Genomic DNA, 27,206 nt, shown 5'->3' with positions numbered 1-27,206 from the left:
TCGACTCGAAATGGAAAAATTCTTCTCAAACGCCAGTACCGTTCGGCTGGGATTAAAGACATCGTCCGCATAAGCAATAAGAGACACATCTATCCCTTCTAAAATACAGGAAGAAACTGCTTGAGATTGTGCGTCGAGAATACAGTTGTTAAACGCAGTTGGGGATGTAAGAACGTCTTATCCTACTCCGCGACGAACTGCTATGGTTATCTTTGTAATTATTCCATCAGGCAGATTAACAATGACAGTTAAATCATTATACATATCATACAAAGCACGAATAATACTGTTACTGACCTCGCGTTTATACAATTCAGTGAGGATATGCGCGTGAATTATCGAATCAAAGGCACGGCTGACATCGTGGCTCCCTAGAATAAGCGGCTCTCCAGATTTATCAGCATCAATCAAGACCGACGACAGTGCCGTCAATGCATGAGCGCACCTTATTCCTTTCTGGAACCCAAATTGGTGTGTGGGCATATAACAGTTATCAACCAGCTCAGGCATTATCAAATTTTAAAAAATTTTGCAGTAAGTTTTAGTTACCGTTATTGGCCAGTGCGGTGAACATTCATTTTAGGGTTTATTTTTTTAAGGAGAGGAGTGAATCGGGCAGTTGTAAACGAGGAAGGAACAATTCTTTTTGTGAACAACATTGGGAAAAGTAGGGCCAGGTGGGAAAAAAAGAAAAGGGGTTCCATATAGGAGGTGTTTGGCGCAAACGTGATCTGTACCTCTTGAAAAAGGTTTCTCAATTTTATGAATTATATTATAAACATCCAAGACTGATACAGTAAACATTGATTTGTCCCCTATCGAAAGTATCTTTTCGAGTGTAACTTTGGAGGGATTTTCTATTAGTGGGTCTGGTTCTAAAAACTATCTGGAGAGATGATGTTCCCATAGTTTGGAAGGAATATAAAATGACTGGTTTGGTTTTGGTTTTTGTTTATGTGTTAATTTTTTGCACAAAAGTCATAAGCTGTTAATCATCTTTGTAGAAAAATTGGAACAAATAGTATCTCAATTTTTCTCTAGCTCTTTTGAAAAACGGTGTTTGGTGGATAAACTGATCTGATTTATAACACGAGGTCTGGGAGAGCCACAGTCTATCCTGGTGCTTAGCTAAAATTCGGCCATATTACAAGCATCAGCAAGTAAAGAATTCTGGGACCAGCCCTTTACTTAACATTCGACTCATACTTTAGTGCGAGGGACAAACTGCTTTTCTGCTTGTAATAAAGCATGTGAAATAAATGACGCATATATATTTAACTTAATAATATTTTCATTAATTGAAGACGGAACCTAATTCTGGAGAAGCTCAAATGGTATTTTAATCTTTGCGGGAATATTATCAATACAATGCTGGTACTGGGGTATATCAATCTTATTCCATTCTACCACATTACGCCACTTACAATCTTGGATCACCCGTGCATGGTTAAATGGAGCCATAACCTAATACTGAAAGACAATGGCAAATGGTCAGATACTACATAATCATTAAGTATGCTTATAGTTCGTTTACACATTGCGGAAATCCATGCGGAAATCCGTCCGTTTCTGTTCGAACTATGGCTAAAATAACGCTGCGTTTTAAGGCAAAGATTTCGAATTATCACAACAGCATGACCTATGTTCTTACCCTCTTCTGAAGTCTGTTGAGCAATAGAGAGCCAAATGACACCATTTTTTTTAGTTTTCTTATAGCATGGGTGCGCAGGATCATAGAAGCTGGGGTAGCCTTGAACCAAAGTTATAAGGTCGTGTAGTTTTTGATAATCCATACTCATGGTTTTATTCATTTAAAAATCTTGCCAAGATTCCGTCCTGATTAGACCAAAATGTTGCGGAAAGCTAGAGATTTTTTCTAGCACGAAAACGGACGGAATTTCCGCACGGATTGCTAAATCTGCATGAATTTCCGCAATGTGTAAACGAACCATTACACTTACTGCACGACTGACAATACTACCGGAAACAAGCACATGATCAAGGTTTGACACTGATCCTGAGGGGTGTATATATGTGAAATCGGCGGATTTTGGTAAGAGAGCACTTTCATTTGGAATCAGGCTAAGAAGCAGAGCCGTACGTGGATTATCACTTTTCAATAAAAAAGGAAGGATGCGGCACTAGACCCTTAAGGTCCAAACCGGCGGTGCTGATCTCCGTTTCGTGGTCCTTCAGCCAGGAAGTGGAATGAAGGGTTAGTGGCCATCCAAACTATGCTTTCTCAAACCCTTCCTGTTTACCTTCCTCAGATTTCTCCATGTACCTATTTAGAATTGGGTTGACTCTGGCTAAGCTTACAGGGTCACACCACTGACCCGCGTCCCAAACTAAGAAACTGACCACACCAGGGATCGAACCCGAATTCAATAGGTCACAATTAAAGTCCCCCAACAGAACCCAATGGAGGTGCGAGGCTCTGATTTTACTCAAACATTTACCCAATTTTCTGCATGCTAGAGCAAACTTCGTTTCAGAATTTTCGTCTCTATAGTCTGTCGGCAGGTATACGTTAGCAATGACAGTATTGCCCACTTTAACTGCAAGGAAATGGTCAGATTTTGCAAACAGTTCGGAGTTAGTATATCAATCTATTATTGTAAAGTCCACCTGAGGGGCGGCCTCGTTTTCCGGGCCTTTTAGCGGCTACAAGGTGGAGCACATGTGATGGCACTATATCTAGTAGTTTCATATTATCAGCAGAGAGAAAATGTTCCTGTATGCATATGATTTCTTTAGTAAGGCAAAGTTGTTCCACCACGTCGATTTTTGCACTGAGACTACACTTTACGTTCCATGACAAGACGCTCTTTTTAATATAGGGCTCAACCATTTCGAACAGATTGGCTTTTTGGCTTCAAAGTCTTGTTTAACGGGCAGTTAACCTGGTAGCACGTGTGTTTGGGGCTTTGACAAATCAAACAGCAGATCGGGTTCTAGCACGGGCTTTCTTTCGTCGCACCGTGGTAATTTTGTGCGCAACGGCCGTATTTCTTGGTATTTTTGCATTGTGTCGACATATAGCCGATTTCATGACAATAAAACAACGTTTCGGGAGGAAAATAAGTTCTTGTATTTTGAAACGCTCGAAGTCAATTTTAGTCGTCATTTGTGCGGCTGTATCAAAAGCATCTCTACTTGAAAAATACAGCTTGAACGTGCGTGATTCCCCATATTGTTCGGCTTTCTCACAGCCGGCTATTAATCTTTGTAAATCCTCAGCACTAAGAGACTCGGGAATCCCTTTAACTATACCGATGTGTGAGGGAGTTCTGATTTTTGCACTGGAACCCTGGTTTTGATTATTAATCCCAAGCGCCAATTTCTCTGCAGGAGCCTTCTGCGCAAAGGCTACCCGTCACCCATTTTCCTCGTCTGAGCTCAACCTTAGAAGCATCAAGGGATTCGCCACATACACATTCTATAAACGCTTTCCGCTCCGATTGGGTTTTCAGTGGCGGAGGGTTTGTAAGAACTACAGAGTAAGACAGCTTTGTGGGGGCATTTGGTTGGGTAGGTAAACTAGTTCGAGTAAAAAGATATAAGTCACCTTTATTTAGTCGTTCCATGAAGCCTTCAAAACGACGAGACATATCATTTACTTTGGTAGTTATGGATGCACTTATCTCTTCTCCGCATGCAGGGACCTCTTAGGTTGGCTCAAAAATGACAAATGTAGGAAGTTGACGCTTTTTTTTAGCTGATTTGGCAAAGAATTTCACAATCTCCAGAACATTTTCTTCATCTTTAACTGATTTACGGAAGGGGTCCGGTAGACCAGATTTTTGTAGGATCAATTCTTTTGCACTCAGTATATTATCTCCGGAGAAAAACTCCACAGCGCGATTAATAATCAATTGATGTTTTATTCCAGCTAGCATTGCTCTTGAAACAAAATTTAACACCGCATTCCAAATGATGTTTTCCATGTCTATATTTTATAATCATTAATCACGAATATATATCCAAAAATCCACCTTTAGATTGATTTTTCATCAACCTTAATTAATGCATTAAGTCAGTCCACAAAATATAAGCAGTACCAGATTGCGTCAGAACGAAAAGTCACTTAATGCTTTAATCCTTTTGAGATACAGACAATTCACATAGTTGTTTTCGCTTTGAAATCTAGTTTAATGCAGATGCTTTGGCAACTGCTGTTTGTGTATGTTTGTTAAATTTTAGTTCCTCATCCCCAACCATTCCCAAATCTTACCCTTCTGCCAAAGAGTCAATCAATTGTCTTGAATCATTCCCTCCTATCATATGGTACTGCCACCTTATGTTCATTCTCCCAAAGTGCATTGACATGCACTTCTGAATGTTAAATTCAAGATTCCACTCATGGGCTCATAGTTAAATTAAATAAAAAAAAAACAAGTTTTTTTAACTGAAAGAAAGGAACGACGTTAAAAGTTAAAACGAACAGAAATTATTCCATATATGAAAGGGGCTGTTCCCTCCTCAATCCCTTGCTCTTTACGCTAAAGTTTTTGTTGTTTAAAAAAATAGAGTTGTGAGAAAGTTAAACTTTAGCGTAAAGAGCGAGGCGTTGAGAAGGGGACACCCTCTTTCATATTCAAAATAATTTCCGTTCGTTTTAAGTTTTAACGCCGTTCCTTACTTTCAGTTAAAAAAAAAACTTGTTTTTTTTATTTAATTTTTGAACATTTTTGAATTAATACAGGTTTTGATTTTGGCTCACCGTACATGAGTAATTAAAAAAAAATTTGAATATTCATTTTACTTTCATTTGGTTAAATGGCTTCCTGGAAACTTGTTTAATTTTATTTACGAACGTTTTTATTAGTAATAAATATACGTAGCTTACGAAATAACTTACGTAACGAACTTCTATATTCCTAGATTTTTAATACGTATTAGGGGGTTCGCCCCATAGTCAATACCTCGCTCTTTACGCTAAAGTTCGAATTTTGTTCCAATTTTTTAAAAATGACCCCTTATTCACAAAGGCCGTTAATTAGAATAAACAGCTCTTATGAAAGTACTAAAAAATCTTTCGCTTAAAGAGCGAGGTATTGACTAGGCGGAGAGCCCAATCATATGCGTAATATTTTCTGTTCGTTTTAAGTTTTGATGTTGCTCCTTACTTTCAGTTGAAAAACTTGTTTTTTTTTAATTTAATTTCTGATCTTTTTCTTTAATAATGCTGGGAAATCCGGTGCCCCCTTCATAGCAATGTCCCTTCCTCCGTGAAAACTTTCTTCATGGAAAGATCCTCCCATATAACCCCGACCCCCCCACCTACCAGCAAAAATTCCCCCTGAAAACGTCTGTATACTTCCCAATAACCAATACTATATGTTAACATTGGGTAAAGTTCATAACTTTCAGCCCTCCCCTGGGGACTTCGGAGATTAAGTCATCCTAAAAGACATAGTTATAATATTTTCAACCATGCTCAACATAATGACTATATAATAATTTTCATCAAATGACTTTGGGAAAAAATTAGCTTGGGGGGGAGCATAGTGGACCTCCATTTGTTGTCACTTTAACACGGCACTAGAACTATTAATGAACCATCGAATGAGCCCTCCCGTGATATTCTAGGACCACCGGTTTAATAAGATTACCCCTGGAAATAAAATATAAAAATAAACACGCATCCGTGATCTTTCTTCTGGCAAAAAATTGCAAAAATTCCACATTTTTGTAGATAGGTGCTTGAAACATCTATAGTAGGGTTCTCTTATGCGCTGATTATGATGATGTGATTTTCATTAAGGCTCTATAACTTTTAGGGGGTCTTTCCCTCTTTTTTCTAAAATCAGCCAAATTTTCTCAGGCGCGTAACTTTTGATGGGCAAGACTAAACTTGATGAAACTATATATTTGAAATCAGCATTAAAATCTGATCCTTTCGATTTATCTATTGGTATCAAAATTCCATTTTTTAGAGTTTCGGTTACCATTGGGCTGGGTTGCTCCTTACTTACAGTTCGTTACCATGAACTGTTTGATCAAGTTCAGGTCTTCTTGTAAGAAAGCTCTTATAAATGACGACTGCAGAGCCAAAAAGCTTTGATTCAATCTTGGTCTTACAAAACTCTAGCAGAGTTTAGTTATCAGAGGCAACACTATAGGGTTGCCTATTGTAAAGGCCATATGTTTATTCCAATGTTTTATTATTTATTTATTTTTTCCCCAGAGGCACTTCATATAGAGGGGGTCGTCGTAAAAACTTCAAAAGGGGGCTCATTTGATTCGAAATCGAGAGTTCTAGTGCCCTTTTTAAGGGTCAAAATTGATTGAAACACCCCTTCCATCACCACCATTTCCCCAAACACATCCAATCAAAATTTTGAGACAGCCATCTTGTTCTGCGTAGTTAATTTCCAGATAGAAATTATGTTTTTAAGGAGGACACTCCCCCACAACCTTCAGGGCAAGGGTTGTAATTTATGCCCTGGGGGCATATAAGCTTTCTATAGAAAGTTTTGTTTTAGAAACTTCAAAAGGGCTCATTTGATTGGAAATTCAAAGGGCTAGTACCCTTTTTAATAGTCTAAAGTGATTGGAGGGCAACTAACCCCCCTCTCACGTCTACCTTTTCCCCAAACACATCCAATCAAAATCTTGAGATAGCCATTTTGTTCAACGTGGCTGAAAATTCTGGAAATTAGGTCTTAGGATGACAACCCTCTCAGAGCCCTCAGGGAAGGGTTGTAAGTTATGCCCTAGGGGCATATAAGGTTTTTATAGAAAGCATTGTTGTAGAAACTTCAAAAAGGGCTCATTCAATTGGAAATTTAAATGGCTAGTGCCCTTTTTAACAGTTGAAAGTGATTGGAAGGCAACTAAGACCCCTTTCATGCCCACCATTTACCCAAACACATCCAATCAAAATTTTGAGATAGTCATTTTGTTCAACATAGTTGAAAGTTCTGGGAATTATATCTTTTAGCAGGACACTCCCTCCCAAGGTCTTCAGGGCAAGGGTTATAAGGTATGCCCTGGGGGCATATATGGTTCTTATGGAAGGAATGCTTGTATAAACTTCAGGGAGGGCTCATTTCATTGGAAATTGAAAGTTCCAGTTCAATTTTTAAGCATCAAAAGATATTGGAGGGTAACCAGCCCCCACCCACCCAAATGCATCTGATAAAAATTTTGATATAGCTATTTTGTTAAAAATCGTTCAAAGATCATATAACAAAACCCCAATGTTGACACAACCCCCAAGGGCCTGGGGGCAGGCGTTGTAAGTTGTGCCCTGGGGGCATATATGGTTTTTTTGGGAGAGATGCTTGCATTTACTTCAAAGAGGGCTCATTTGATTGGAAATGGAAAGTTCTAGTTCATTTTTATAGATTCAAAAGAGATTGGAGGGCACCAAGCCCCCCCCCCAAACCATTTTTTTCTCAAACCTATCTCATAAGAACCTTGAGATAACCATTTTTAAAAATAGTTCAAAGACCATATAACGAAAACTCTGGGGTCAACACAGCCCCTCAGGGCCCAAAGGCAGGCGTTGTAAGTTATGCCCTGGGGGAAATTATGGTTCTTATGAAAGGGATGCTCGTAAAAACTTCAGAGAGGGCTAATTTGATGGGAAATTGAAAGTTCTAGTTCAGTTTTCAGAGTCAAAGTTCTAGTTTCAGAAAAAGTCAAAGTTCTAGAAAGTTCTAGTTTCAGAGTCAAAAGAGATTGCAGGACACCTAACCCCCCCCCCCACGCCCCCTTTTTCCTGAATGCATCCAATAGAAAATTGGAGATAGCCATTAAGTTAAAAATTGTTCAAAAGTGAGATGACAAAAACTCAGGTGTCAACACAACCCCCCAGGGCCCAGGGAAGGCGTTGTAAGTTATGCCCTGGGGCATATATGCTTCTTATGAAAGGGATGCTCGTATAAATTTCAGAGAGGCTCATTTAACTGGAAATTCAAAGTTCGAGTTCGCTTTTTAATATTCAAAAGAGATCAAAGGGCAACTAGCCATGCCTTCTTTGTCCAAACAGATCTGATGAAAATTTTGAGATAGACATTTTGTTATAAAAAAAAAAAAAAGGTTCAAAGCTCGGATAAGAAAAACTCCGCTGTCAAGACAGCCCGACCCCCCCGGGCCTGGAAAAAGGCGTTCTAAGTTATACCTTAAGGGCATGTATGGTTGTAATGAAAGGGATGCTCTTATAAACTTCTTAGAGGGCTCATTTGATTGGAAATTGAAAGTTCTAGTTCACTTTTTAAGAGTCAAGAGATTTAGGGCAACTAGCCCCACCCCCCTATGCCCTTTTTTCCCAAAACCCATCCGCTAAAAATTTTGAAATAGCCAGTTTTTTAAAAGTTGTTCAAAAATTAGATAACAAAAACTCTGGCGTCAACACAACCCCCAGGGGGTAGGCGTTGTAAGTATTGTCCTGGGGGCATGTATGGTTCTTATGAAAGGAATGCTCATATAAACTTCAGAGAGGGTTGGAAATTGAAAGTTCTAGTTCACTTTTTAAGAGTCAAAAGATATCCGAGGGCAACTAGCAACACACACCCTTTTTCCCCAAGCCTATCTGATACAATTTTTAAAATGTCCATTTCATTAAAAATAATTCAAAGGTCAGATGAGAAAAACTTCTGTGTTGACACAACCCCCATGTTCTGGAGGCAGGCGTTGTAAGTAATATTTTTGGGGCATATATCGTATTTATGGAAGAGATGCTTGCATAAACTTTGGAGAGGGTTCATTTGATTGGAAATTGAAAGTTCTTGTTTACTTTTTAAGAGTCAAAATTGGAGGGCAACCACCCCCCTTCCCCATCCACGCCCTAAATGCATCAGATAAAAATTTTGAGATAGACATTTTGTTAAAAATAGTTCAAAGTTCAGATAAAAAAACTCCGGCGCCAACACAGCCCCCCCCCAGGGCCCGAGGGTAGGCGTTGTAAGTTATGCTCTGGGGGCATATATGGTTGTTATGGAAGGGATGTTTGCATAAACTTCATTGAGGGCTCATTTGATTGGAAATGGAAAGTTGTAATTCACCTTTTAAGAGTAAAAAGTGATCAGAGGGCAGATAGCCTCCCCCCACACTCCATTTATTTTTTTCCCAGACGCACTTCATATAGAAGTGCGTATACAAGGGATTCATATAGAAGGGGTAATTGTATAAACTTCAAAGGGGGCTCATTTCAAAGGGGGCAAACTTTTTTCACTTTGATACCAGTTTTGATACTGTACTACTGAAAACTATATGCGTCTTGAACAGTCTCAGAAATCATAAGCAACATCAAATTGAATATTTTATATGTAATGATATTAGTTTTTGAAAGATCCATCAGTTCAAGAATTTATTTCACTCTAATTTAATTTTTATTTTCAATGCTATAAGAACAGGAAAAGAAAATATTTTAGTTGTTTTTAGATGACTTTAGTTGTTGAAAGATCCATCAGTTCAAGAATTTATTTCACTCTAATCTTATTTTTATTTTCAATGCTGTAAGAACTGGGAAAGAAAATATTATTAATATAATTCGTTTTCAGTGAAGCACTAATGACGCAGTAGGCTTTTGGTTTTTATTTACAGTTAAGGAAGGGGGCAGTATCCAAACTCTTGCTTGTAGTGAAACTATATTTGCCTTGAACAACTTTAGAAAGAAATAATAAATTAAACTGAATATTTAACATATAATGGTATTAATTGCTGAAAGCTAATCAGTTCAAAATTTTACTATAATTTTAATGTTTATTTTCAATATTAAGTACAAAAGAAAATATTTGTAATAAAATTGGTTTTCAGTAAAGCACCCATGACACAATAGGTTTTAGACTTTTACAGTGAGAGAAGGAGGCAATACCCAAACTCTTGTTTATAGTAATTTTTGTCTGTTTCAAGCTTGATTTGCATATTCAATTTAAGTTTCACTCGTTTTAAGATTTATTTATTCATTTACATTAATATCTATTGTATGTTTGTTTGCATTGATTGTTTATTTAATTTCTGTTTGTTTTAAGTTTCATTTATGCTTCAATAGCAAAATTTTTTTTGTTTTAAGCTTGATTTTCATATTCAATCTAAGCATTAGCCTACTTGCTTTAAGATCTATTTATTCATTTATATTATTACTTGTTGTATGTTTTTTCCTATGATTGTTTATCTGAGCTCTGTTTGTTTTGGGTTTCATTTATTATTCTTTAATAGTAATTTCTGGTTGTTTTGAGTTTGAATTTCAGCAGGTATTTGTATCTGCTGAGCTGAAGTTTCAAATGTCCTTTACTTTTCTTAAAAAAACTTATTTTTTGGAAAGTTTTTTTTTAATTAATTATATAAAGGGATCTGCTTGTGAATGTGCATCTGATGATACTAAGAGTTTGGTTTACCTTTCTTACAGCAGCTTGTGCATGACCAATAAAATTAATAACTTAGTCTATAACAAGCTCTAGAACTCTCTAAGGTACTCTTGGAAATGGGCCCTCTTATACCAATATTTGTTGACATTGAGTATTACCATTGTGGGTTGTTTTTTCCAAAATTGAGGACCTTACACTTTTCAATGTTAAAATTGAGCCTCTGTAATAAGGCCAGACCTTGCTGAGTGCAATCAGGAGCAATGAGTTTATAGTCATCAGACTACAGACTAAGTTTTTTATTAATGTTTCTTGGAATTTTATTAATGTGGGTGTCAAAAGGGTGTAGTTCCCAAAACAGTTTCTTGAGGCACCCCACTTAAAATTTCTGCCATTTTGGAGCAGTAAGTCATACAATCCTGACTAAAGACACTGACCTGCTGCTTTCTTCTCTTGAAAAAAAAAAAAAGCCAGCATATAATGCCTTCTTCAATTCCTATTACCTTCAGTTTTAAGTGAAGCCTTTGATGACAGACTTCATCAAATTCCTTAGCAAATGAATATTTATATGACTACTATGGAATCAATTTTGTAATGTGGTGAATTTGGGAGGAAGGCATTATCAGGAGGAGCAGATATAAGGGAAAATTGGCTGGTGGTTCAAAATGCTTGCAATTTCTTGGTTTTTCTTTTTTTTTAATTTGCTGCAAAGCCTCCTTATATTTCTCTGCAACTTCTATACACAGGGCTCAAACTTTGTTCTTTACAGAGTTAAACTTCACTAGGCAGTCAGTTCTGTAGATTATTTTTCATGAGCCTTGATAGTTTTTTTTCTACTGTTCCTTATTGTTTTTATTTCTCTGGTGATAAAGTGAAAAAGGTACAAGACACAATTTTAGAATAACTTTCTATAATTTGAAAAATGTTGATGTATGTCATTACCTTACTAGTATAAATTAAGACTTTCATATTTTAATGTTTGATTTTAGTTTTGTATACATCCTGGGGCTGTATCTAGGACCACCAGGGGGGGGGGATTCATTGTCAGAAAAGCAGCCATGGCATTTGGAGATAGTATAAAGTAAGGAATCTAATTGTAATACTTTTTTCTATTCACATGTGTCCTATAGAAATAATGGTGAATATTTAGTAGCTAGCTGTTTCTGAAGCAAACATGCTAAACAAATAAATATAAATGCAGGACATCCAGTTGACCTACTGCTGCTAGACTTTGCCATGGTCTAAGGTGCCTCTTAGTCAACTACACTCCAAATTATCTGCTGCTGGTAACAATTCAACTCTGATAGACTGGCTAATGAATTTCCTCACTAACTGCAATCAGAAAGTCTGTTATTTGAGACAGGTGACCAGCCAATCTACTCTGATGAGGCCATAATAATGAATGAGGTCCAACAGGGAACTGTACTAGGCCCAATCCTTTTCCTGATGTATACCAACAATATTTCCAGTCATGTGGATAATAATATGCATTTGTTTGCTATTGATGCTAAACTTTTTGGCATTGGTAACCCAGAGAAAATCTAACATGATCTAGACAGGCTACTGGATTGGACTTAAGACTGGCTTCTCTAATTCAATACAAGAAAACATTGTATTTTGCACCTTGGACCTAATAACCCAATGGCTACCTACTCAGCTTTAAATCCAATCATTAATATAAGGGACCATTTAGTGAATAGAGAACAAGATAGGAACCTCAGTGTGATCATTGAAAAAAGGTTGAGGTTCCATAGCCACACCCAGCATGTTGTCTCCCAAACAACTTCTGTCTTTGCCCTATTAAAAAGGACCATCAGTAGCCAAGAGCAGGGCCGGCGCTTATGCAGGGGTCACCCTCCCCCCCCCCCATGGGAGGGCTTTGCACCACAATTTTTCTGATGCTACCAAAATTCTTTGTTTGGTTCAATAAAGACCATAAAAATACTGACATATCATCTACAGAAATTTTGAACTTGGTTGGTGAACCAGCAGTTTTACTGACTCCTGTCATGATTTTACAGATTCTGCCACAATTTTCCATTTTGTTAAATAGACAGTATTAAAATAGTGACATGATATGTACCAAAATATGAATCTTGGTTGGTAAATGCAGTGGTTTTACTGACTTGTGCAGTGATTTTATGTATTGTGTTCAAAATTAACACTATGCTAATTTTTGATAAACACATTTTTGTTAAAAATAATCAGCCAGTCAGTAAAATTTCTTGTTCCCCCCCCCCAACATTTTGGCTAGTAATGACACTGGCCAAGAGGCAACAATATTCATAAAAAATTTTAAGGCACTTTATAGACCCCATCCTGATTTTGGCATGTGCCTGACTGGTCCCTCTTACCAGCTAGATGATAGGCTCATTAAAAATTTTCAGAAGCAAGCAACAAAGATCATGAAAAGCCTAAAATCAGTGTGATAAGAGGACCATCTCAAGCAGATCAAGCTACCTACCCTTGTCTACAGATGCAAGCATAGTGACATGAGGCTGACTTATAAACTCCAAAAGGAAAACTTCACTATCTTCATTGGCAGCCACAGTACCAGCCACTATCTCACAAGAGGACACTCAAAGAAGCTTCCAAAATTAAGCTCCAGATCAAGAATCTGTCAAATGCACTTTTCAAGAAGAGTAATAAACCACTGGAATGAACTGAAGCACTTTAATGTCAGCACTCCTTCCATCCAGTCTTTCTAACACCAACTTGACAAGCAGTGGGAGAAAAAGCAGTGGAGGTTCAACTGGGAGCCATCAACTTAAGAGCACTACAGGTCCAGAGACATTAAAGTTCTCAAATTAATCAATATAAGGTGATTTTAAAACTGAATAATAGTGGAAGAAAAATATGATAATATGATTAGGTTAATATAAATGTGTGCAGTATATTATAAAGTAAAAATTGCATTGTTTTAGTGTTCTCTTTTAGTTTTTTATATATCCCAAAGGCTATATCTGGGACCTTCAAGGTGAGAGGGCAGTATATACATTGTCTAAAAGCAATAATGATATTTGAAAATAGCATAAAATAGAGAATCTAGTGTTACTAATTTATTTGTTTAGCACTTTTCCTTCAGACATGGTCAACCACTAAATATTTACCAAAGTGGTCATGTGCTATAAGTTTACTAGGCTTCCTTGAAATTTGCCCCTGTGCTTTATATTTACTAGGCTAGTAATAATATTTGCAGAAAGAATTAAAAGGGAAACTGAATGGTATCTACTTTTATTCAAGCCTAGGCTTATCTGATTTATCTGCCATAAGTAATACAAGCCAGTTACTAATTGGTTAAATATTAAATAAATTTTGGTATGCAATTAGTTTTCAGACAATGGTACTAATTTAGTGGTTGGTCTCAAGAGAAGAAAACAGTAGAAAATACTAAAAGACTACTTTAAAAAAATTCTAAAATGCATATACTATTCCTAAAAGTCCATCACTTTACCCCTCTCTGCCCCCTAATAGTTAAATATATAGCCAAAATTTTAGGTATTCTTTTTTTAATAACTGCCTAACAAGATAGCTAAGAAATAGACATAACTTCAGAATCAAAATTTCATCCTGAATCCAAATGAGTATAGACCAAGTTAAATTGTATATTTTCTATCTATTCTCCTGATGCGGCTGTAGAGATGCATACAAAATGTGTTAGCTATAATTATTCTGCATATTATGAAGTAAGCAATGTTTTATTAACATGTTTCCTTCTCTATATGTACTTGAATGGCATTCATTTCTGTTAGACATGGAATTTACAGTCACCCCTCCCTAGGCTATTGTCCAAATATAGGCATATAGGCTACCCTGAGTTGTATACAGCCTATGCATTGAATTATCTGTAAGCAACTCTTTTCTTCAAATTGATTTAACAGTTTGTCAATATAACAGAAAATTCATTGCATAGGCTATATATACAACTCAGGGTATATATTTGGAGATTAGGGACAACCTTGGACAAATTTTTAAACCCAGGCAATTTTTTTTATATTTTAAATGAAATATTGACCCAAGTTGACTAAAATTTCCCAAATCAGCTCAAGACTACAATCAGATACTGAAGTACTCTTAAGACTTCACTGACATGGCTCAATATTTAGCCACATATATTAAAGACATTGTTTCCAGGAAACAATTGTTTACCCTAGAATCAGTGGTCAATAACCACACAAGTCTATTCCATATTAGCAAAGAAACCCGAAAAGCAACACACCACCTTTTCTACTATCGCCCAAATGTCGCCAGACCAATAAGACTATATTTGGCGGGCTTCTATCACGTTTTTTTAGTTTAAATTTTTGCCTGTTTTCAGCTTAAGTACCAAATGCACTCAATTTTTTTTTCGACACCAATTTCAGCAGCTCGGTGGACAAACAAAGGCGGTATAAAAACTTTTGCATAAAGTTTTCAAAACTAAACATCGTGGACACCAGTAGTCAACTGCAGTTTATCGATAGATGCATCATTGATCTCGACTTAATTCTTTTGATTTTCCTGCTGAAGAGTAGGAAATGACTGAGGCTTGATGATTGATTTCTTTCTTTTTTTGGATGATGACGATAAGATTCCGTCCTATTTTTGCGAATCAGAACCAAAAACTAGAAAATTTTAAGGTCAAATCACTGACGTTGCAATTTCGTGCCGATTGGGCATATCAATGCCGAAAAAATTTACGTGTGTCTAGCCCTTTATAATAGTTTAAACTTCATCCCCACTTACTGTTTCCATGATGTTATGCATGGTACCCCCCTCAATTATGAGCCAATTTATTAATAATAAAGTTCCCTACATTTTTAATAAACCAATTTAAATCATTCCATTGAATGATTTCTAGCCCATACTATACACATTTAAGTTTTGTCTTAAAGCTAGTCTTTGTAAGTTTGAGGCTAATTGGTTGCATTAAAGGAATATGTTATATGTAAAAAGTGTTTGTACGCCAAAACTAGCTACAAAATTGAAAAGGATTAATACGAAATTTCAATTCTTTTGCCATGGATAAAAAAAAATATTGGGAGACATTAATAATCTTCCTTCTAAAAATATATACTTGTATGTTATTTGTAATTTGGCTTATTAAAAAGTAAAAGATTTCTCTATGTTTGGGTGTTGCAATGAATAAAGTTAAAAAAAAAACCTTGCGCCCATACCTGGATGACTGGTAATTCCTTGTAATTCCTTTCAGTGGTGTATTATTTAGCTTGTTCATTTTTCAGTGGAAATTGAGCTTTTCCGTTTGAATTTATGGAGGAGAAACTTTCAATCCTTAAGACGCTCTTTTATATATATATTCAATTCCATAATTCGAAAAGCAAAAAAAAACGTGGGAATGGCATATTTTTTCTTTAGTAATGGTTATAGTAAATAGAGATCCCTTTAATAAAAACTGACAAAGCATATAATCAAACTTACAAAAATCTCATTGCATGCCCTTTTCTGCTTGTTAAACTTGTAAATTAAACTTTAAAATGAATGGAAATTCGTCTATTCACAAAAAAGTACTATCCCTCTTAAAAGAAATGTGATGAGAATTGACACACTATTTTAAAGCATAATTATATCATGCGAGAACCAACGCAGATGTGGATGCTCCTCCTCCATTCCAATCTATTCAAAATTTCCCTCTTCATACCATCCCCAGAAGTTCCAATGTTTTTTATATCCTTTTTCACGGCATCTTCCCAGCCTTTTTGGGGACGAGCTGCTTTTTGTTTGACTGTGTATGAAAGTTCAAAAAATAATATTTTTGGCGATTTATCATCCTTCACCTGCAAGATGATTCCTAGCCATTTAAATCTGTCTCTCATTATAGCCGTAGAAAGTGGAATTGAACCACGTTTTTGTGCAGCTTACTGTTTGAAACACAGTCAGTCAGACGGTCAGCCAAAAGAATCTGTAAATAATTCCTATGGAAAACATCTAACAAATACTCCTTCATCGTTAAAAGTACCAGTGTTTCAGGACTATACTTAACCACAATCATCACTGTAGCTTCCGACGTTTTAATCTGGGTTCACAGACTTATCTTCAAATTTTTCCAAACTTTTTTCAATTGCGAAAAAGCACCCTTGCCGTTGGCTATTCTACTTTTAAAATCTTCACTGTATCCACTATCTTTGCTAAAAATACTAGCCAGGTAATTCAGACTATCTGCTTGATAAATCTTCTCACTACTCAACATTACATTTCAATTTCAACATTACTTTTCGCTGTATTTGACGCTAAAGTGCGAATTCAGCCCTTTTGGGCTTGTGATAGCCATTTTTCAGCAATAAATCTTATTTTATCTCATCGTTTCCCGTTCTAAGTGACTTGGCTTTCTTAACGTAAGCCTATTCTGGCACTCTGAACACTCAAAACCTAAAAATCCGTTATTTTGCTGACATCTTTCATCTAGGACAATCAAATCATCAGCGTCAGCGCTTCCCCATCTGATTCTATACTCTCCCATAGCCTTTGCTGTGTTCCTTGGAACAAAGTTATCAAAATGATTAACATAAATAGGATTGAATGCAATCCTGCTTAACTCCAGTTCATACGAAACCAGCAGCTAACCTTATTTCCTATCTTAACCACATCAATGTTGTTCTCATGCATAGCACTAATCACTTTAAAGTGTTTGTCCGGTTTACCACACAATGATGGGACCCTTACTAAAGCTCTTTTATCGGCTGAATCAAACACTTTTCCATAATCTATCATTCTGAGCATTAAAAGACTTTCAGGACTCAGGCACTTTTAAATTATTAATCTAAGGTGAAGTTATTTTTGGTGCACCATTTCCCTGCCGGGTAAATTAAATAAAAAATTATCAATTCTCCCCTTGAACATTTCTTATCCCATAATGCTTGAATAACTTATTGGAACATGCTTTTCGGCTAGATTTACTTTGTAGCGATTACAGGCTGCTTCTCTTCCTTTATTCTTTTTTTATCACACCAGCTTCAATAAATAGTAAAATAGTTGCTTAGGAACACCAAAGCTCATATCAATAAGGAATAATAATCAAACTTTTCATATCCGTACCTACAGTTTTTTTTATTTAACAAGATAGGTCACAAAAAATATACTTGAATTTTCATATAATGGTAAAGAAACTTAACTTTTAATTTCAAAATAAGTCCCGACACATATCAGAGAATTTGGGAGAACCCCCAAAAAGTCAATATACATACATATATACATCAACTAGTAACTTGCTTCGTCAGAATAAATAAAGTCCCGACACATATCAGAGAATTTGGGAGAACCCCCAAAAAGTCAATATACATACATATATACATCAACTAGTAACTTGCTTCGTCAGAATAAAAAAACAAAACGAAAAGGATTTATGACTCCTCTTCCCTCTTCTGCCCATACAGAACTCAAAATCAAAACTTCATATGTTAGTAAAATTATAAACAAAACTTGGATGATACAGGCACTCATACTCTACAAACCGTCATATGCTCACCTAATCATAAAAACGGATCATTTTCTCATTTAACCGCTTACAATCAATTTTCTTTTTTAAGCAAATACGCCGCAAGAAAGCAGGGAACCTGATCAACTAAGATGAAAGACGTTACAACCGTTTAAGCACTGGTCATGATTTATATTTCTAACCCGGAACTAAGGTTTTATTTTCAAAGATTTCACTTGGCAGAATGATTGGAGAATTATAGCAGATATCTTTATCCCCTTACAGATTTGTTCTAGTCTATATCCTGGCATACATGACTTACAAGAAGCCAGAAAACTATAACTTTCCACAAGTTGGTGACTCAGATAGGCACGACCAACTTTCCAAAAAGCCTATTTTCATCTGAAAGTCTATCGCCAGCCGAATTACCTTGTCGTATGAGTTTTACACTACCTCTATAGAATACCTTGAAGACGAATTATAATCAGCTTCAAAATTTTCCTATAGACTAATTCTGATTGCGGAGCGTGGAACATTATATTAGTATTGTACTGCATCTTTAGCCTTCGATAATATTTGAAAAGCATACTTTAAAGAGGAGGGAGGTAGAGGAGCAGGTGATGGTTCCTAGATTTGTTGCCCCCACCCTAGATTTTGAAAATGCTCTTTGGTATATTCATTGAAAAAAATGAAAAAAAACAACACAAATTTGATTCCCCCCTAGATTTTGACAAAACACATTTTGTCCCTAGTTATCTCGCGAATTGATGTCATTTTATTTGCAAGAGAAGTCCTGCAACAGAATGTACTGGTTCTTTCAGGTTTTATTGGAAGCCGAAAAAAACATAGCCTCGCCAAGTCTGTAGCACATCTGTCAAGAAATAAAGCCTGAGCATGAAATGCTTGAAGAATTTTCATCTCAATTAGAAGTATTTGATGTACCTTATGCTAACGTTGCATCGTGCCTTTGGCCCTTAGTAATATTTGCAATAGTTGGGCAATTATTGATTTCCTGTAAAAATTTTTATTTGAAATATTACCCAATGAGTATAGGCAACTTGTACTAGCTGGCCATACTCTTTGGTAATACCTTTGACAGTGTTTATTTGTTTGTGTCCCTTCTTTCGAGTTACTCTTTTCACTCCGGAACTGTCGAAAAATGCAAGTAATAAGAAAAGAATCTTCCAAAGTTCTAAATTTATAACAAACTAACATTTATTTTTTATATAAAATTCCTTAAGCGATATACCATTGATCGTAGTAATTCCAAAATAACTTAAAAACAAAATAGATGCATAAAATTAAGGTTTGAAGATGATGCTGAAGAAAATCACTGTTCGTATATTTCCATTATGATCTCTTTCACTGCTATAGCAACAATGTAGCGTCACATCACCTAGAAAAGAAATATTTTACATTTTACTAGTTGTTGACTTTAATTTAAAATATTCTATTGATTCTAGCACTGCTAAGAAGCCAATTCTTAGAGGGGTGGACTAAGGCCAATATGGCGTCGAAAAAAGTACTTTTGGGGGAGGGGTGTGAGTTGCCACAGAAATAGCTCCAAAAGGTTTTCAGAGAGTTGAACGATGTCTAGATATTTCTGTATATCCATATTTTAATTGTTTCTAATCGTTATGCAATATGTAAATTTCGATATGTAAATGCAGCGACAATAATAAGATCTTCTGCTGTGCACCCGGCTGGCAGCAAGATTATAAAAACCTCGTTGGTATTTTGCCTTCAACTGTGAAAAGATAGTCGAACGTTTTCAGCGATAGAAGATGGAGATGAAATCGTCGTTTTAGCCTGATTAATCAATTGTTGGTGTTTTATTGTCAAGGAAAAAAGTTTTCATTTTCAAGATTTTCATATTTTATTCAAAGTAAACATTCCAAAAAAACTTGACTAGCTTACTTGACTTAAAACTTGTTTGACAGTGTCACCACCGTAGAGGGGGGCAGACGTTATCGCTTTTAGTTGTTCCCAGAGTGATCTGTCCTGAGAGAGGGTTGGAGCTTCATGGAGGTCAATAATCCTGGTAGTGTGTCAACCGTTGTTGACGTCCACCCACCTTGTGTGTGATCACCCTTTGGGAGTGTTTCCACCTGTTTGCAATTGGATCAAATCGAAGATGGGTCTGGTGGGTGTTTGACTGGACAGACGGAGTAGATGACCATTGCAACACAGCGAGCGAGACTCGAGCTGCTCAGAAAGGTGTAGCAATTTAAAAGACAGGTAGATAACTTTGCGGAGGTGTCGTCAGAAGCAGAATACTACAGTGTACGCGTTGTGTGATATGCAATGTTCGGAGTTTTTTTCGAATACGGTACTTTTCATCGTTGGAGTAGTTTTTTGGCGGTAAAATATTTTTTTGATTTCAGTGGGATGGGTAACAATACCCAGCCATCTTTATAAAAATGGCCGTCTATAGCAGACAGCTTACACGGTGTTCACAGCACATTTCACAAAGTGTCTGTTATAGGATTTTTAACCATTCAAAGAAAAGTTTTACCTGATTGACTTTACAAAAACTCCTATTCCAAACAATTTGCATCTTTTAAACAAGTAGTTCAAATAATTGAAGAAATCTATTTTATCTTCGTTGAGATGATTTGTACATTCATTTGGTTCTTCATTGACAGAAACCAAAACATAATTCAGCTTGAAATTGCTTCAGCTTAAATGAATCAGCTGATTGCAGGTTTTACGCACCACCCTAGATTTTGTAAAATGCCTTCTCTTTTTGGTATTTTCACTTTAAGAAAATTGAAAAAATATATTCACTTGAATAATTCAGGTTGAGATTGCTGCATGTTCATAATAATAAATATAACCCTCGGCCCTATTTTAATAGTCGGAAACTTTGTTAAATTTACGGAAATAGAGAAATTGTTTTAACTTTTTTCAGAAATTAGTGGGGAACTTTTATAAGTTTTCTGAGAAATTTTTGGAATTGTACGTTGTCATGTGAGTGGCCTAGAGTTAAGACCTCAAGAACCAGGGGGTGAACATTTGTACCGACATCAATCAGGACTGTGGTGGGACACCTTTGTCTGCACTTAGATCCGTGATTTTTCAGTATTCTGGACAGTTAAAAAGTGTTCAGCTAAAGATGATGGGATTTATGAATCATACAAAACAAACTTCGAAAACATAAAATATTCCGCCCCTTTCCCCCGCAAGGCCTAATGACAGGGAACGCAGGGAGAAAGAAAATAAAAACAAAAGACAAAAAAGTAAATAAAATCAAAAAAGGAAAAAATAAAACACGCACACACTAAAAAGAAAAATATCAATAAGCAGCCAAGTGAATACTAACTGATAACCAAACTAGAAGAAAGTGCCTTGCCCGAGGAAATCGAATAAAGTTCCACCACTGAACGTCACTGACAGAGTGGCAAGATGTGGCGCATTTACGCCATTTTGGTGCTTTTTGAAGCAGTCGCGCATTGAGTTTTTCAAATCGAACCATTTTTTTTGGGGGGGGGGATGTTCATTCACTACAGTTTTACCAGAAAAAACTGAGCTTTCTGCGCATTTTCATTTTTATGGCGGCGATCCTTTAAACCAGACATGTGACGACACTGGTCACTGATACTACACCTGCTGCTACTATTTCAAATAGCTGAATTGTCAGTTTTAGGACTGCAAGGATTGTAATCACGGAACGATTCTGTGTAACTGTCTTCTTTAGTATCGCAGTTCAGTAAATCACTAAAGCTGAGACAAAGTATTCAGGAACCTTCGTGTACCACTAGACTTACTTTCTGATAATAAAGAAAGAATGCATAATGGCTGTTGTTTCAAACCAACTTTATATAGCTTTAGCAAAGATACAGCGACTAATTTGCTCATTATTCTGCTATAAAATTAATCCATATTTTATCCTGATATGTTTCCCGGTATTTCAGTGTTTTTTGTTGTTTTTTTTATTCGAACTTTGGTTTTTAAAGTGTTCATTATTATTATTATTTTGCTGTTTCAAATGCTATTCATAACTTGTTTTTGCGTTGATTCAAACTTACTTTAATATGCCGGCTTCATATTAGCTAAATAGGTATTTCATACTCGCTTATTTAAGCCCCATAAGCTCCGTAGCATAATATACTTAATCTCCAAAACGTAGGCCAATTATCAAGTTGAAAAAGTTCTAACTTAACAAGCGTAACGTAACCAACTTAGAGGAAAAGCGATTTGAATTGGCCATGGATGAATTAGACTATTGGATAATAGACTTTTTTAAGGCAAGGCCGTTTTTGCACAGTCCAAGGGAAAAAAATATATTTATTTTTATCTGTTTCCTCAGTAGCTGCCAAGTCTTTAGATGTAAATATTGACTATTTCTTCATCTTCATTTTTGAAAGTTAAATAATGTAAAAAGAAGCTTTTGTTACGGAGCTTATCGAAGTGAAAGTGTGATATGCAAAATTTCAATGTGAAACCAAATTACTTAAGCTCTGTAGCGTAAGCCACTTAGCGTAGGCAACTTAGTGGTAATGTGAAACCGCAGATATGCTGATGACGACAATGTACGAGCTTTATGTTTTTATAGTGCTAGACGACATACCCACACAAGCTGGGACGATTTTATGGAAGGTGATAAAGAATGAAGCTTTGAATAGATTGGTGAAGAGGAGGAGCTTGCAGGCTGCATCGGCCTCAGGCGGCTTGGTTCTGAATTGAGTTATTAGCAGCAGTAGTGGTTGTTTAACAGGGCTCTCTCATTTAAAAAGTGCAACATTTTCGACACTATGTAGGAGTAATAGTGGAGGGGACGGATAAAGGTCTAGAATTGGGTCTCTTCAGATGGGGACACACTAAAACAAGCAGAAGCATATTTTTAGATTGCTAATTTTACGCTTATTTTCATGGTTGGGTTCATGTTTTTGACAATTCATCTTGAGTCCCCCTTTGTCATAGCCTTATGATATGTAGTAAAAAGTAATGGAACAATTAACGGAAACTGATTCAAAAACAGATGAAAATGGGAAAAAACAGCGAAATATGATTCATTGATACTTGCTGCATATTATAAAGTGGGAATATTATCATTTATTTTGTTTAGTCTCTTTATATAGCCTAGACCTAGACTGTATGGGACCATCAGAGTGGACCATCAAAAACATAAAAAGGGAAAAAAACGAAATATGACTCGTTGATACTTGCTGCATTGCTGAGAAATTTTTGAATAGAGCAGATTGTGTGAGCTCAGTTTCGATATTAAGTTGAGTGATATTTGTTTGAAGCAGACCGTTAACATTACAGAAACTAATAAATGATATAGGTTATTCAAGACAGTTGTTTGGATTGCCTCTGGGGACCCATTTTCTCCTTTTCCGCTAGTTTTTGTTTTTGTTTGTGTTATACAGGGTTGCGAACTTTCTGGTCCATGAAAATGTCCCCTGAGCATCCAAAAATGTATCATTTTGAGCCAAATTATGTCCATATTTTGTCTTTAATATGTCCATGATATGTCCATCTTGAAATCTATAAAACTTGTTGTTTTTTTAAGACTTGTGTTATTGACCAAAAGACGCTTTGTAAACCTCTTTCAAAGCGACCAGTTAACATCAAATGTATTGAAAACAAAAAACAAAGAAAAATTTATTTCATCCACACAGAATAAATTAGTGTAAAAGCACTAACGTCATAAAAAAATGTAAACCGTAAAAAACTACTTGTGGGAGATTAAGGCTCATCTTCCAACAAGAATTCCTTCTTAAGAGGTATGGGTGGCATGAAAGTCATTATTTTCACTTTTTTTGGTAGCTTTTTTCCAATCAAAGTACATCTTGCGTATGTCATAAGGTACAATCCAGAAGTCAAGTGACGTTCCAGAACGTCAGATATCAATTACTTTTGATTCTTAAGAAGAGAACTAGAACTTTCAATTTACAATCGAATAAGCTTCTTTCGAGGTTTTTTCGACAACTCCTTCTATACAAAGTGCTTTAATCAGGAAAAAAAGAAAAAATTAACAAGCAATATATTGTGCCCACTTCGCTCTTTACTTAAGAAGCGCTATTGCGCCACCTATGATTTCTGATCGTTTTGACTTTTACATGTTCTTTTGACGATTTTAAACAACATTGCTATCTCACAATTTTGACGAGATGCATTTGGGAAAAAGAGGGCTTCGGAAAGGGAGGCTGGTTGCCCTTTTATCAATCTTGATTCTTAAGAGAGAACTAGAACTTTCAGTTTCAAATCAAAAGAGCCTCTAAGGTTTACACGACCACTCTTTAAACCTTATACGCCTCCGGGACATAACTTGCAACCCTTATCTCTAGGCTCTGGGGTGGGTGTATCAACTCTGAAGGCCTTGTTATATGTTCTTTGGACCTTTTTTTTTTTTAAAAAAATGGCTATCTCAAAATTTCTATTGGATACATTTGGGAAAACAGGACGAGAGGGGGTGGCTAGTTTCCCTCCGATCACTTAGGATTCTTAAAAAAGGACACTGGAACTTCTTATTTCAAATCCAATGAGCCCCCTCTGAATTTTATACGACCATCCCGTCCATAAAAACCTTATATGTTAACAATGGACAACTTGTACAACTCACATACCTTGCCCTGAGGGCTTCTTTTTTTGGGGGGGGGCGGGGGAATGTCGCCCTCAAAATATTATTACTGGACCTTTCAAATATGTTGAACAAAATGGCAATATTAAAATTTTGATTAGATATGTTTAAGGAAATGATGGGTGAGGGGGGCTGGTTCCCTGCATTCAATTTGGTTCTTAAAACGGGCACTAGAACTTCCACTTTCCAATTGAATGATTTCCTTTCGAGGTTTCTACTACAACTCCTTCTATGCAAAGTGTCTTCGTCAGAAAAAAAAAAAAAAAAAAAAAAAATTAAAATAATACATTGCGTCCTTATTACTCTTTCCTTAAAAATTTTCAAACTGACGGAATTCATCCTGGGTGCTTGGCTTTTGTTTTGATTCCAGACCATCGAGAATCAAAATTTTTCATTTTGTTAGCTTTTCCTTTTTATTTGGTAATGCTCAATAAATAGATAGATGTTTTTGCCTGACTATCGGAAGCCAAAAGTGAGTGTTGACAAAAAAGGTGCCTGCTTGTCCATTATCTTGACTGTAGCGGAAAAACAATGAGAAATAAAAATCGTTTATAGATGAAAGGATACAAACTTGCAAAGAACTTCAAGAATATTTGCAGAGAATTGTCTTCGGGAAAGAGCAAGCCATTCCAAAAAATACAGTATGAAATGCAAAATATTAATAGAAAGTAAACAGTTAAGTAGTTTTGGTGCTAGATAAGTAGTTTTAGCACTACTTTGGTGCTAGTGACTTAAAAAAAATATATATTCAGTAGGGAAATATTTTGTTTTATGTCTTAAATTTGCAAAATGTGTCCCTTTTATGTCCCAAGTTCCTAAAATATATCCCTTATTTGCCCTATTATGTCATTGTGTCCCGACACATAGGAATATGTCCTTTGGACATAAAATAATATATAGTATAAAATCAATGATGATGATTTTTTAATAAATATCAATTTTCTCGGAGCTTATCACAATTATTTTTTGTGAAGTTTAAACAAATTTTGAGCTGCTTGCTAAGAAAATTCAAACAGAAAACAAATTTCTCGCTACAATGCAGCACAGTTTCTGTTTTTGCTGAAACAATTTCTCTAAAGAGCATAAATAGAAAACGCTTAAGGCTGAAAACTTCTAGATCTATGGTATTCTTTTGACTTCAATACTTCTGTTTTTCCTTGGTAATATTGGTTATGATTGCGTTATTTTGCTCCAAAATTCCTGATAAGCCTTAGCAATAGAGTAATTCATTTTTAATAGAGATTTATTTTATAGTTATGTAAACCTCGTTTCTATAATACATTCAGATCATTTCCAATCTTTATTTCTAATCAATGGTATCTGACCATCAGGATGTGAATATCAGATGTTCGTTTATCTTTCAAATTCTTAAAAATTATATATGACTTAGCGTCAAGTATATTTCCTTCCTTATGTGAATGTAAGGAAGATTAGCCTGTAAAAAGATTGGTCCAAAACTTGGAAAACAAATCTAGCCTAGGTTCTAGCTGAAATTTTTGGCAGAATTTCACAGAATTATTCTAAATTTTCTTGATTTGGAAAAAGAGTTTTAGAACTTAGAGCCTGAGTATTTTGGGCGATGTTTACAAACTAGCATTACGTGACATAGCCTAGTTTTTTGCCTTGCCACTACTACTACTATTACTAACAACTCATTACAGCACTTGCCACCTGAGGCCAAAAAAGTTGCGAACGCTCCTGCTCTACCCCAGTCTATTCAAAGCTTCACTCTTCACCCCAAGAAGTCACAAAAAAGTCTCCAAAAAGTTATTCGCTTTCGCTAACATTTTACTCAAATCATCCACAAAATCAAAGTCTAGGAGAACCTGAACTTCTTATTTGATTCCATAGTCTCCCATAGCCTTTGCCGTGTTCCTTAGAACAAACTACCTTAAAATAATCCGTATTAACAGGGATAGGACACGAATCTGCTTAACTCCAGACTCAACACGAAACCAGCTACTAGCTTCATTTCCTACCTTAACCACAGTAGCACAAAATGAACCGTAAATGAACCACCAAGGCCAGTTGATAATTTATAAAAGCTAAGGACTAAAGGTATCTTATAATTTGGATACTTCTCAAATATTAACATAAGAGTAAAACACATTCTCTCCCCTTCTTAAAATCATGTTTTTACTCTCTTAAAACTTTATCTATAGCATCAATAAATCTATATCATCCTGCTAAAAAAATCGCTCCCTACAGAAAGCAAACTAAGGCCTCTATAGTTACCACACTTACTCATATATAGAGGTGTTTAATAAAAATTTTCGTAAAATTATAAGATACTTCCCCTTTTCAAAAATTATATTCTTAGTCTTCAATAATTTATATTTAGCTTTGCGACCTAACTATATTGCCATCTCTAACCACATTTCAAAACCCATTTACGACGCTACAAGCACATGAGGCCTTACTATTTTTAATCGCATTAATACTGTCTTTAACTCCTTTCCACAAAATTCCTTCGCTTTCGAATGGTCAAAAATATTTTCATTTATTTCTATATCATTTCCTGCTGCTTCATGACTGTTTAATACGTTCTCAAACTGTTCTGCCCATTTCTCTTTAACGATTTCCTTACCACTAATTGAGGCCACGTTCTTATCTTCGAATGAGACAAGTCCATACTGACTACTTCCTCTCAATATCTTAACATGCTGCCATTGCAGTGTTTAACTATTATTACCGTGTCTGGCCGCATATTCCAGATCTTTGGCAATGATATCCATGGTCTCCACTTCATACCTCTTTAATTCATGCTTTAATGAATTTTCTACCACCCCTAGTTTCTCTTATTCTTATTTGATCTGTCACTCAAAACTTCTTCACAAACTTTCCTCTTTTCTACCAAGTTTGAAATGTTTCCATTAATATTCGTAGCAATATT

At 35.9% G+C, this 27,206-nt stretch overlaps 2 protein-coding genes across 2 annotated transcripts in view; one reads left to right on the top strand and one right to left on the bottom strand.

Moving 5' to 3' along the window:
• LOC148955570 (uncharacterized) overlaps positions 1 to 14,662 on the bottom strand; it is a 170,253-nt gene extending 155,591 nt beyond the window's left edge. Inside the window, exon 1 of the mRNA XM_089102955.1 lies at positions 14,539 to 14,662. The gene's annotated coding sequence lies outside the window, so the exon portion shown is untranslated. The remainder of the gene's footprint in view (positions 1 to 14,538) is intronic.
• Positions 1 to 27,206, top strand: part of LOC148955569 (uncharacterized) — a 195,404-nt gene that overhangs the window by 64,350 nt on the left and 103,848 nt on the right. The window lies entirely within an intron of this gene.

Source organism: Artemia sp. Qi Xiang Cuo, chromosome 2 (assembly GCF_049724085.1).
Source record: "Artemia sp. Qi Xiang Cuo chromosome 2, ASM4972408v1, whole genome shotgun sequence".
NCBI classification, from domain to species: Eukaryota; Metazoa; Arthropoda; class Branchiopoda; order Anostraca; family Artemiidae; genus Artemia; species Artemia sp. Qi Xiang Cuo.
Note: the sequence above shows the minus strand (reverse complement) of the source record. Positions and strands in the feature narration are given on the sequence as shown.